Source organism: Hypanus sabinus, chromosome 6 (genome assembly GCF_030144855.1).
Source record: "Hypanus sabinus isolate sHypSab1 chromosome 6, sHypSab1.hap1, whole genome shotgun sequence".
Taxonomy (NCBI): domain Eukaryota; kingdom Metazoa; phylum Chordata; class Chondrichthyes; order Myliobatiformes; family Dasyatidae; genus Hypanus; species Hypanus sabinus.
In genome coordinates this window covers 135,177,141-135,187,414 of record NC_082711.1, presented here as the reverse complement: position 1 = coordinate 135,187,414, position 10,274 = coordinate 135,177,141, and the positions used below count along the sequence as shown (strand labels likewise).

At 43.9% G+C, this 10,274-nt stretch overlaps 1 long non-coding RNA gene across 4 annotated transcripts in view; it reads right to left on the bottom strand.

Annotated features, from left to right (window-relative positions):
- Positions 1 to 373: 373 nt before the first annotated feature.
- LOC132395858 (uncharacterized) overlaps positions 374 to 10,274 on the bottom strand; it is a 49,481-nt gene continuing 39,580 nt past the window's right edge. For 3 of the 4 annotated variants that reach the window (XR_009512765.1, XR_009512763.1, XR_009512766.1), the window contains one exon: positions 3,439 to 3,654. This is a non-coding gene — a long non-coding RNA (uncharacterized LOC132395858). Of the gene's footprint in view, positions 852 to 2,006; positions 2,063 to 3,438; positions 3,655 to 10,274 lie in introns of those variants that run through there. The other variant, XR_009512764.1, reaches the window with a different exon arrangement.

Here is a 10,274-nt window from a genome sequence, read left to right as displayed (position 1 = left end):
AAAACTTGCCTCTCATCCCTCAAACTGGTCTTCCTCTAACCCTTAAGGTGACTGTACACCCAAAACCCCTCAGCGTAACTGGCTCATCCATAGTCTGGACACAAGTACCAATATTCCAGTAGGTGTCCCCTCCCCAACAATGCCTGAGATGTCGCTCCAATAAACACTACACTCATACCCCGCTCCCTATCCCTCCAGCATCCCATGAGTCTCTTGTCCACGTGAAATGCCCGCTGAGAAGGAGCAGGTTTAAGATTAGAGGGGTTTTAAAAGGAATCTGAAGGGTAATTCTTTTACACAGAGGGTGTTTGATATCTGGAACCCACTACCAGCAGAAGTGGGGAAATCAGACACAACTAGTACAGTAACAGGATTAGTGTAAACAGGCAAAAAAGCTGCTGTGTAAGACTGTGGGTTGGAGATCCCTTTTCTGAGCTATACAACATTGTGATGTCCCACTAATCTCCTTCACAGCACCGATCCCTGCAAACAGCCCAAGTACAATATTTGCCCATTCACTTCCTCCCTCACCTCCATTCCAAACCCCAAACAGTCCTTCCAGGTGAGGCAACACTTCACCTGAGAATCTGCTGGGGTTGTCTATTGCATCTGGTGCTCCTGATACAGCCTCCTCTATGCTGGTGAGACCTGTTGAAAATTGGGGGACTGCTCCATTGAGTACCTTTGCACCATTGCCATAAGCTGGAATTCCCAGTGGCCAAACACTTCAATTCCAATTCCCACCCGGGTTCCGACAAGTCGATCCATGGCCTCCTCTTGTGCCATGATGAGGCAGACCACTCTCAGGGTGGAGGAGCAACATCGTATATTCTGTCTTGGTAGCCTCCAACCTGTTGGGACAAATTTTGATTATTCTTCTACTTCTTGGTAAAAAAATTTAGTTTCCCTTCACCCTTTAGTTTCTTCTTCAATTCCCCACTCTGGCCTTTTACCTCTTCTCACCTACCTATCATCTCTCTCTGGGTCCTCTCCTTCCTTTTCTCCTATGGTCCTCTCTCCTCCCCATATTAGATTCCTTCTTCTCCAGCCTTTACCTTTCCCACCCATCTGGCTTCACCTATCACCTTCCAGCCATCCTCCTTCCTCTTCCCTCACCTTTCTATTCTGGAGTCTTCCCCCTTCCTTTTAGTCCTGAAGAAGGGTCTTGGCCAGAAAGTCGACTGTTTATTCATCTCCATTAATAATGCCTGATCTGCTGAGTTGATGGAGCATTTTTGCTTCAGACTTTGTTTCTCACAGTGAAGCAGCAATCCTCACAGGTATTTATTAGATAACAAAAGTGCTTGGGATAATCTGTGGCCATGACAGTGGCAATGTTAATATTAATTTTAACATTTTAATTGGTACAGTCCATACCTCATCCCAGTATTAGTGTGATGCTACCTGTAAACTAGGGAGGAAAAATCATGCAGGTGAAACTTCGTCGCCAATTCAAGGGATTGATATTTACTGTATGAGCTCCTGGTTTCACATCTCCAAGCTGGACAATTTGCCCATCTGGCACTTTCAAGGGTTACTGTAAGTCAGCGATATTCAGGGAAGTGACTTCCATTGAGCAAGGGCTGCACCAGATTCAGTGATTCTTTGATGGGGTCACACTCAGTGCAGACAAGTCTCTGCAGTGCTGGGAGATGGAATATGCAACACAGTGAGGTGTGCAGGAAGATCATCGTGTCCGGCCTTAGGTGCTGTGTAAGGAGAGGCAGACTAATATAGGGAAGAGTGAGTCCTCTGACTGTCTCCAGACACAATGGATAAACCCTCAACTGCTTCCACTCCAGATATATCAGAATTTTATTCCATGAACTCTTTTCTCTCATTTCAGTCCATGTCATGTCTGTCTGCTCATTGAATACTGCACCAGTCAGCAACATCTGAACCTTCCCTCACTCTTATGTCCATTTACATGGAATGTAAGAGTGGCTGGATGAGGACTACCAAACACTGAAACAACAGAGTGCACACACCAGAGAGAAAGAACTGACCTGCACCGCTCTCAGCTGACGTTGGAGAGACAGTGTGTGATGTAGGTGCCTAGCCTCTGTAAAAATAACACGCAAAGCATCAGAATAATACGTGGGAAGCGGAAGTGACTCTATAAAGTACTGTATGTGTTGAGTAGGCCACTGTGCCCTCTTTAACTGGAAGGAAAGATTGAAACTAGTTTTTCAAATGTGCTAATTTATCTGATTTACCAGTTATCAAATGCTCTTCCATCTTAGGACCTGCACTGCTGTAGATGGTGTTTGTCAGGGCGCTGAAGCAGGGACTCAATCGCGGACCAAGAACTGTGCACACTGTGATATTTACTGAGCAGCAAATCCAGAGGGGCAACAAAGTCGGTGTCAAAGTTCAGGCAGAGATCAGAAATTCGAGAGAAATCCAAAGACCAGAATCGGGAAACAGTCAGAGTTGATGTTTGGACGGACAGAGTTCAGATACAAATGCTGGAAAGGCTCAGGAAAGTTCACTGGCACAATCTGGCAACAAACAGATGAAAACACAGGACTGAAATACACTGAGCAATAAACAGAGAGGCAGATGATAGGTGGAGCACAATGAGACAGAATTGGCAGCAAAACAGTTAATAATGGGAAACAGGTGAGAGGCAGAGTACTCAGTAATACAGGGGCTGGAGTAGAGCAGGATCAGGGACAGGAGCACATGGGGCATGAAAACAAACAAGAGCACGTGGCAATACAAAACCACAGACTGAAGGCTAGGGGGAAAACAGACAAAAAGACAAAGTTCAACTGGAGGTACTGACAGTGTTGGAGATTCTACAGGTGTTGTGAATACAGAATTCACCTCTGCATTTGCTGAAGGTGTCATATCTTAATTTTCTTCCATCATGTTCAGTTCCAAATCTCCTACAACAATAGTAGGAGTTGCTTCAGGAATATGTTTAATATCTTCCTGCACTAGGCTTGGTGATCTATATGACCCATTATATATCTCTCACCTATTCTTATGAGGTTATTTTTGGAAGCAGTTATCCCCTCAATCCATCCAATATGCCATTTTCTCATCTCCAACCAGCCAGCTATGTGAACCTGGTCATGTAATTTGAACTTCTTCCTTTTTTAGCACGTCTTGTGATGTTGGTTTTGCTTCAGCTGCCTTGCTTCCACTTTTTCTTCCAGATGCAGCTGAAGCTGTCCAACACATGCCCCGAGTTTTTTGTGCATTATCACGTCCACTGAAGCAAACCCTTTCATGGATTCAGGTGCCAATTAAAGTTCAAAGTAAAGTTTATGAGTTCATACATGTCACCACTACAGCTCTGAGATTCTTTTTCTACAGGCATACTTAACAAATCCATAGAAGAATAATTGTAAACAGGATCAAGAGACAAACTATGCAAATGCAAATATAAAGAGCAATAAATAACAAGCACAAAATAAAGATAAATGAGTATAGTTATCCCCTTTATTTCAAGAGCCTGATGTATGGAGGACAGATAAGAGGTTCTGTGGAAGAGATCGAGAATCCCGGTTGGTCTGTTACCTCCCTGGTGCCAGGGTCCGCGATATCTCAGATCAAGTTCTTGGTATTCTCAAGAGGCAGGGTGAGCAGCCAGATGTCATGGTCCATGTAGGGACCAATGATGTGGATAGGAAGGAGGAGGAGGTCCTGCAAAAGAGAATTTATGGAGTTAGATGCAAAGTTGAAGGACAGGATCTCCAGGGTTGCAATCTCAGGATTATTATCCATGCCACGTGCTAGTGAGACTAGAAATAAGAAGATAATGCAGCTAAATACGTGGCTAAGGAGTTGGTGCAGGAGGGAGGGCTTCATGTTTCTGGACAACTGGGCCTTGTTCCTGGAAAGGTGGGGCCTGCTCCAACAGGAGAGGTTGCACCTGAACTGGAGGGGGACTAACACCCTTGCAGGAAGGTCCGTTAGTGCTGCTCCGGGGGTTAAACTAGATTTGCAGGGGGAGGGGAACCAGACTGTTAGAGCAGATAGTGGGGTGGAGGAGGAGAAAGGTCATGCGAGAGCTGTAAGTGTAGAGCATGGAGTAAAGCCAGATCTAACATACAAAGAGGCTTTGAGGAAAGAGAAGCAGAATAAAGGGTGTAAAGGTAGTAAGGTAGAAGGGCTAAAGTGCATGTACTTCAATGCAAGAAGCATCAGGAACAAAGTGATGAACTGAGAGCTTGGATACATACATGGAATTATGATGTAGTGGCCATTACGGAGACTTGGCTGGCACCAGGGCAGGAATGGATTCTCAATATTCCTGGATTTCAGTGCTTTAAAAGGGATAGAGAGTGGGGAAAAAGGGTGGCATTACCGGTCAGGGATACTATTAGAGCTATAGAAAGGGTGGGTAATGTAGCAGGATCCTCTTTTGAGTCAGTATGGGTAGAAGTCAGGAACAGGAAGGGAGCAGTTACTCTACTGGGGGTATTCTATAGGCCCACTGGTAGCAGCAGAGATACCGAGGAGCAGATTGAGAGGCAGAGTTTGGAAAGGTGCAAAAATAACAGTACTGTTATCATTGGTGACTTTAACTTCCCTAATACTGATTGGCACCTGATTAGTTCCAATGGTTTAGATGGGACAGAGTTGTTAAGTGTGTCCAGGACAGATTCCTGTCACACTAAGTTGACAGGCCGACTAGTGGGAATGCCATACTAGATCTAGTATTAGGTAATGAACCGGGTCAGGCCACAGATTTGTCAGTGGGTGAGCATCTGGGGGACAGTGACCACCACTCTCTGGCCTTTAGCATTATCATGGAAAAGGATAGAATCAGAGAGGACAGGAAAATTTTTAATTAGGGAAGGGCAAATTATGAGGCTATAAGGCTAGAACTTGCGAGTGTAAATTGGGATGATGTTTTCGCAGAGAAATGTACTATGGACATGCGGTTGATGTTTAGGGATCTCTTGCAGGATGTTAGGAATAAATTTGTCCCGGTGAGGAAGATAAAGAATGGTAGTGTGAAGGAACCATGGATGACAAGTGAGGTGGAGAATCTAGTCAGATGAAGAAGGCAACATAAATGAGGTTTAGGAAACAAGGATCTGATGAGTCTATTGAGGAATATAGGGTAGCAAGAAATGAGCATAAGAAGGGGCTGAGGACAGCAAGAAGGGGGCATGAGAAGGCCTTGGCGAGTAGGGCAGAGGAAAACCCTAAGGCATTCTTCAATTATGTGAAGAACAAAAGATTGACAAGAGTGAAGATAGGATCGATTAGAGATAAAGGTGGGAAGATGTGCCTGGAGGCTGTGGAAGTGAGTGAGGTCCTCAATGAATACTTCTGTTTGGTATTCACCAATGAGAGGGAACTTGATGATGGTGAGGACAATATGAGTGAGATTGATGTTCTGGAGCATGTTGATATTAAGGGAGAGGAGGTGTTGAAGTTGTTAAAATACATTAGGACAGATAAGTCCCCGTGGCCTGACAGAATATTTCCCAGGCTGCTCCACAAGGGAAGAGATTACTGAGCCTCTGGCTAGGATCTTTATGTACTCGTTGTCCACGGGAATGGTACCGGAGGATTGGAGGGAGGCAAATGTTGTCTCCTTGTTCAAAAAAGGTAGTGGGGTAGTCTGGATAATTATATACCAGTGAGTCTGTGGTGGGAAAGCTGTTGGAAAAGATTCTTAGAGATAGAATGGCTTTGTGAAGAGCAGATCGTGCCTAATAAGCCTGATAGAGTTCTTTGAGGAGGTGACCAGGCATATAGATGAGGGTAGTGCAGTGGATGTGATCTACATGGATTTTAGTAAGGCATTTGACAAGGTACCACACAGAAGACATTATTCAGAAAGTCAGAAGACATGGGATCCAGGGAAGTTTGTCCAGGTGGATTCAGAATTGGCTTGCCTGCAGAAAACAGAGGGTCATGATGGAGGGAGTACATTCGGATTGGAGGGTTGTGACTAGCGGTGTCTCACAAGGATCAGTTCTGGGACCTCTACTTTTCATGATTTTTATTAACAACCTGGATATGGGGGCAGAAGGGAGGGTTGGCAAGTTTGCAGATGACACAAAGGTTGGTGGTGTTGTAGATAGTGTAGAGGATTGTCGAAGATTGCAGAGAGACATTGTTAAGATGCAGAAATGGGCTGAGAAGTGGCAGAGAAGTGTGAGGTGGTACACTTCGGATAGACAAATTCCAAGGCAGAGTACAAAGTAAGTGGCAGGATACTTGGTAGTGTGGAGGAGCAGAGGGATCTGGGGGTACATGTCCACAGATCCCTGAAAGTTGCCTCACAGGTAGATAGGGTAGTTAAGAAAGCTTATGGAGTGTTTGTTTTCATAAGTCAAGGGATAGAGTTTAAGAGTCGCGGGGTAATGATACAGCTCTATAAAACTCTGGTTAGGCCACACTTGGAGTACTGTGTCCAGTTTTGGTCACCTCACTATAGGAAGGATGTGGAAGCATTGGAAAGGGTACAGAGGAGATTTACCAGGATGCTGCCTGGTTTAGAGAGTATGCATTATGATCAGAGATAAAGGAAGCTAGGGCTTTACTCTTTGAAGAGAAGGAGGATGAGAGGAGACATGATAGAGGTATGCAAGATATTAAGAGGAATAGACAGAGTGGACAGCCAGCACCTCTTCCCCAGGGCACCTCTGCTCAATACAAGAGCACATGGCTTTAAGGTAAGGGGTGGAAAGTTCAAGGGGGATATTAGAGAAAGGTTTCTCACTCAGAGAGTGGTTGGTGTGCGGAATGCATTGCCTGAGTCAGTGGTGGAGACAGAATCACTAGTGAAGTTTAAGAGACTTCTAGACAGGTATATGGAGGAATTTAAGGTGGGGGGTTATATGGAAGGCAGGGTTTAAGAGTCAGCATAACATTGTAACATTGTGGGCTGAAGGGCCCTAACTGTGCTGTGTTCTATAGTAACTGTTCTTGCACCTGGTGGAGTTCTGAGGAACTTGCATCTTCTACCTGATGGCAGCAGCGAGAAAAGAGCATGTCCTGGGTGGTGAGGATCTTTGATGATGGATACTGTTTTCTACGGCAATGTTTCATTCAGATGTGCTCAATGGTTGGGAGGTTTTACCCGTGATGTACTGGGATGTACCGGGCTGAATCCATTGCCTTTTGTAGGATTTTTCACCAAAGGCATTAATATTCCCATACAGGGCCAGTCAGCACACTTACCACCACACACCTATAGAAGTTAGACAATGTTTTTGATGACATCCCAAACCTCCAGAGACTCCTGAGGAAGTAGAGGCACTGTTGTGCTTTCTTCACAATTACTTTTATATGATGGGTCTAGGACAGTGCTTCTGCTTCTGAGATAGTGACACCCAGGAATTTAAATTCACTCTCCACCTCTCATCCTTCGACGATTACCTCTGCTGAACTCTACAATCAGTTTGTTGGTCTTATTGACATTGAGTGAGAGGTTGTTGTTACTACACCACTCAGCCAGATTTTCATTCCCCTCCTGTATGCTGATACATCATTCCCTTGATACAGCCTGCAACAGTGGTGTCATCAGCAAGCTAGTATACAGTGTTGGAGCTGTACTTAGCCACAGAGTCATAGGTGTAAAGCAAGTAGAGCAGGGGGCTAAGTGCACATCCCTGCGGTGCTCCTGTGCTGATGGAGATTGTGGAGGAGATGTCTTTGCCAATCAGAACCGACTGGGGAAAATGAGGAAACCCAGAATCCAGTTGCACAATGTGGTACTGAGGCCCAGGTCTTGTAGTTTACTGATTAGTTTACAAGAAATGATGGTGTTAAGTGCTGAGCCACAATCAATAAAGAGCACTCTGATGTATGCACCTTTGCTGTCCAGATGTTGCAGGGTTGAGTGAAGAGCCAATGAGATAGCATCTGCTGTAGACCAATTTTAAATCTACAATCTGTACTTTAGGCAAAGATCTGTGAGTCACTGCCTTATGGTACGTCCTGGTCTGTCAGTATGACTGGTTTCTTTAATACCTCTTCAGTGTGCACAGAATAGTGTTTGAGAACCCAGAGAAGGTTTGTCCAATGGTTCTCTCTTTTGCAGGAAAGGAAGAGAATAACTAAATTAACCATTCAACTTCAACTTGTTCAGAATCATTTTTTATCACATACGCTGATAATGTGAAATTTATGTTATTCTCAGGCAGCAGTATACTGCAAAAACATAAAATTACTATAAATTACAACAATAAATAAGTTGTGCAAAACAGGAATAATGAGGTAGACAATTCAGAAAACTGATGGCGGAGGGGAAGAAGCTGTTTCTGAATCATTGAGTGTGGGTCTTCAGGATCCTGTACATCCTCCCCAATGTTAGGAGGAAGAAGTCGATAATTCACTGGGTTTCAAACTCTCTCTGATGCTGGTTCTTGTTCTGATGTACACATCTCTTTCATTTTCCATTTGCCAGGTGGCAGAAATATGTGAAGCTCTCTTCAATCCCACTTTGTTCTGCAAGCTCTTCAAATTGAAATAAACAAGATTCTGAGCATTGTCAAAGACAGCCTCCCCACCAAGGCTTGATGTTATCGAGTCGTAGAGTTATACAGCACAGAAACCAATCTGTCCATGTTGTGAAAATAACTCTGATTCTAGTGTTGGAGCATGACCCTCCAGGCTCCAGGCTGTAAAGGGCAGTCCTCAACGCCAGGCCATGATCCACATCCTCTCTTGCAGAGTCTATCTGAACACTCTGGATCAGCTTTCTACACTTGGACTGGTAGCCTCTGTGGTTTGCCATCTCAACTCACTGGCATGTTACCTCTAGAAAAACATCCTTTACTGCTTGCAGAATCTATATTACATTCTCTATGTTCAAATTAATATGTAATATGGCAAATTTGAAAATGTATCTGCTCTGTCTTCCTATTTGAATGCTGGATATTCGATGTCACAGCACCGCTAGGATACAAGGATGCCTTACCATTGTGTTCTTGAGATAGGCTTTGTGGGAACTGTGGGCGGATCCAAGAATGGACAACATGAATAGTCTACTGAAGCATGAGGAAGATTTGATAGCTCTGGGCCTTACTCAGCGCAGTTTAGAAGAATGAGGGGGGATCTCATTGAAACCTATCGAATATTAAAAGGCCTGGATAGAGGGGATGTGGAGAGGATGCTTTCTATAGTGCGTGAGTCTAGGACCAGAAGGTACAGGCTCAGAATAGAAGGATGCCCCTTTAGAACAGGGGTTCCCAAACTTTTTTATGCCATGGACCAATACCATTAAACAAGGCTTCCATGGACCCCAGATTAGGGTTTAGAATGAGATGAGGAGAAATTTCTTTAGCCAGAGGGTAATGAATGCGTGGAATTCATTGCCAAAAATGGCTGCGGAGGTCAAATCATTGGGTATATTTAAAGCAGATATTGATAGTGTCTGGATTAGTAAGGGTGTCAAAGGTTACAGGGAGAAGGCAAGAGAATGGGGTTGAGAGGGATAATAAATCAGCCCATGATTGAATGGCGGAGCAGACTCAATGAGCTGAATGGGCTAATTCTGTTCTTATGTCTTGTGGTCTAATAGTCTTATGGTCTAAAGATTATGATCCCAAATATGAATGTAAATCCCTCCTTTACTCTCTGGGCTTAATTCCCCTCAGTATGTGTGTGTGATTACAAAAAGCAATAGGCCTTTCCTAATCATTATCTGGTGTATAACTGCCCAGCTGCATAACTGGAGCTTTGCAATAAAGAGTTAGTGTTGTCAGTAAGAGGGAATCACTACCAAAACTTCCCTTGCAATAGACAGGCATCTTCTGCTAACACTTTTCCTATTTTTGTCAGCAGCTGATACATGGTGTCAGCACCGTTCAACAGGAGTCAGGCTCGATAAACAGAGGCATTTTGCGTATTTGATATTTCAATATTTCAGTAACCATATGTATAATTACAAGTTATATGTAAAAATATGTTAATTGCATACGTCACCATGTGATTCATGCAAGCTTGAACTACACCCGTATTTTTGGATTCCTGTGTTTTCTTTGAATTAATGTAATGTTTTGAAGTTCACTAAGCACCCATTCACGTTAATCCTACATTCTCATCAAATCTGCCAGATGCTGCATTAAAGGGACAATTAACAGTGGCTAATTACCCTATAAACCTGTGTGTCTTTGGGACGTGGGTGCTCCTGGTGATGTGCCCTGGCCAAACTTCTTCACCAATTTCAGAAACTGTCTCCGATGTGAATATTTTACAGGCGTGTCAATAATTAAGCCCTGCACATTCAATAATTTACACAAAACCACACACAAACATTATTTTCACGCTCAAGTCAGGAAGGAACAGAAATGACA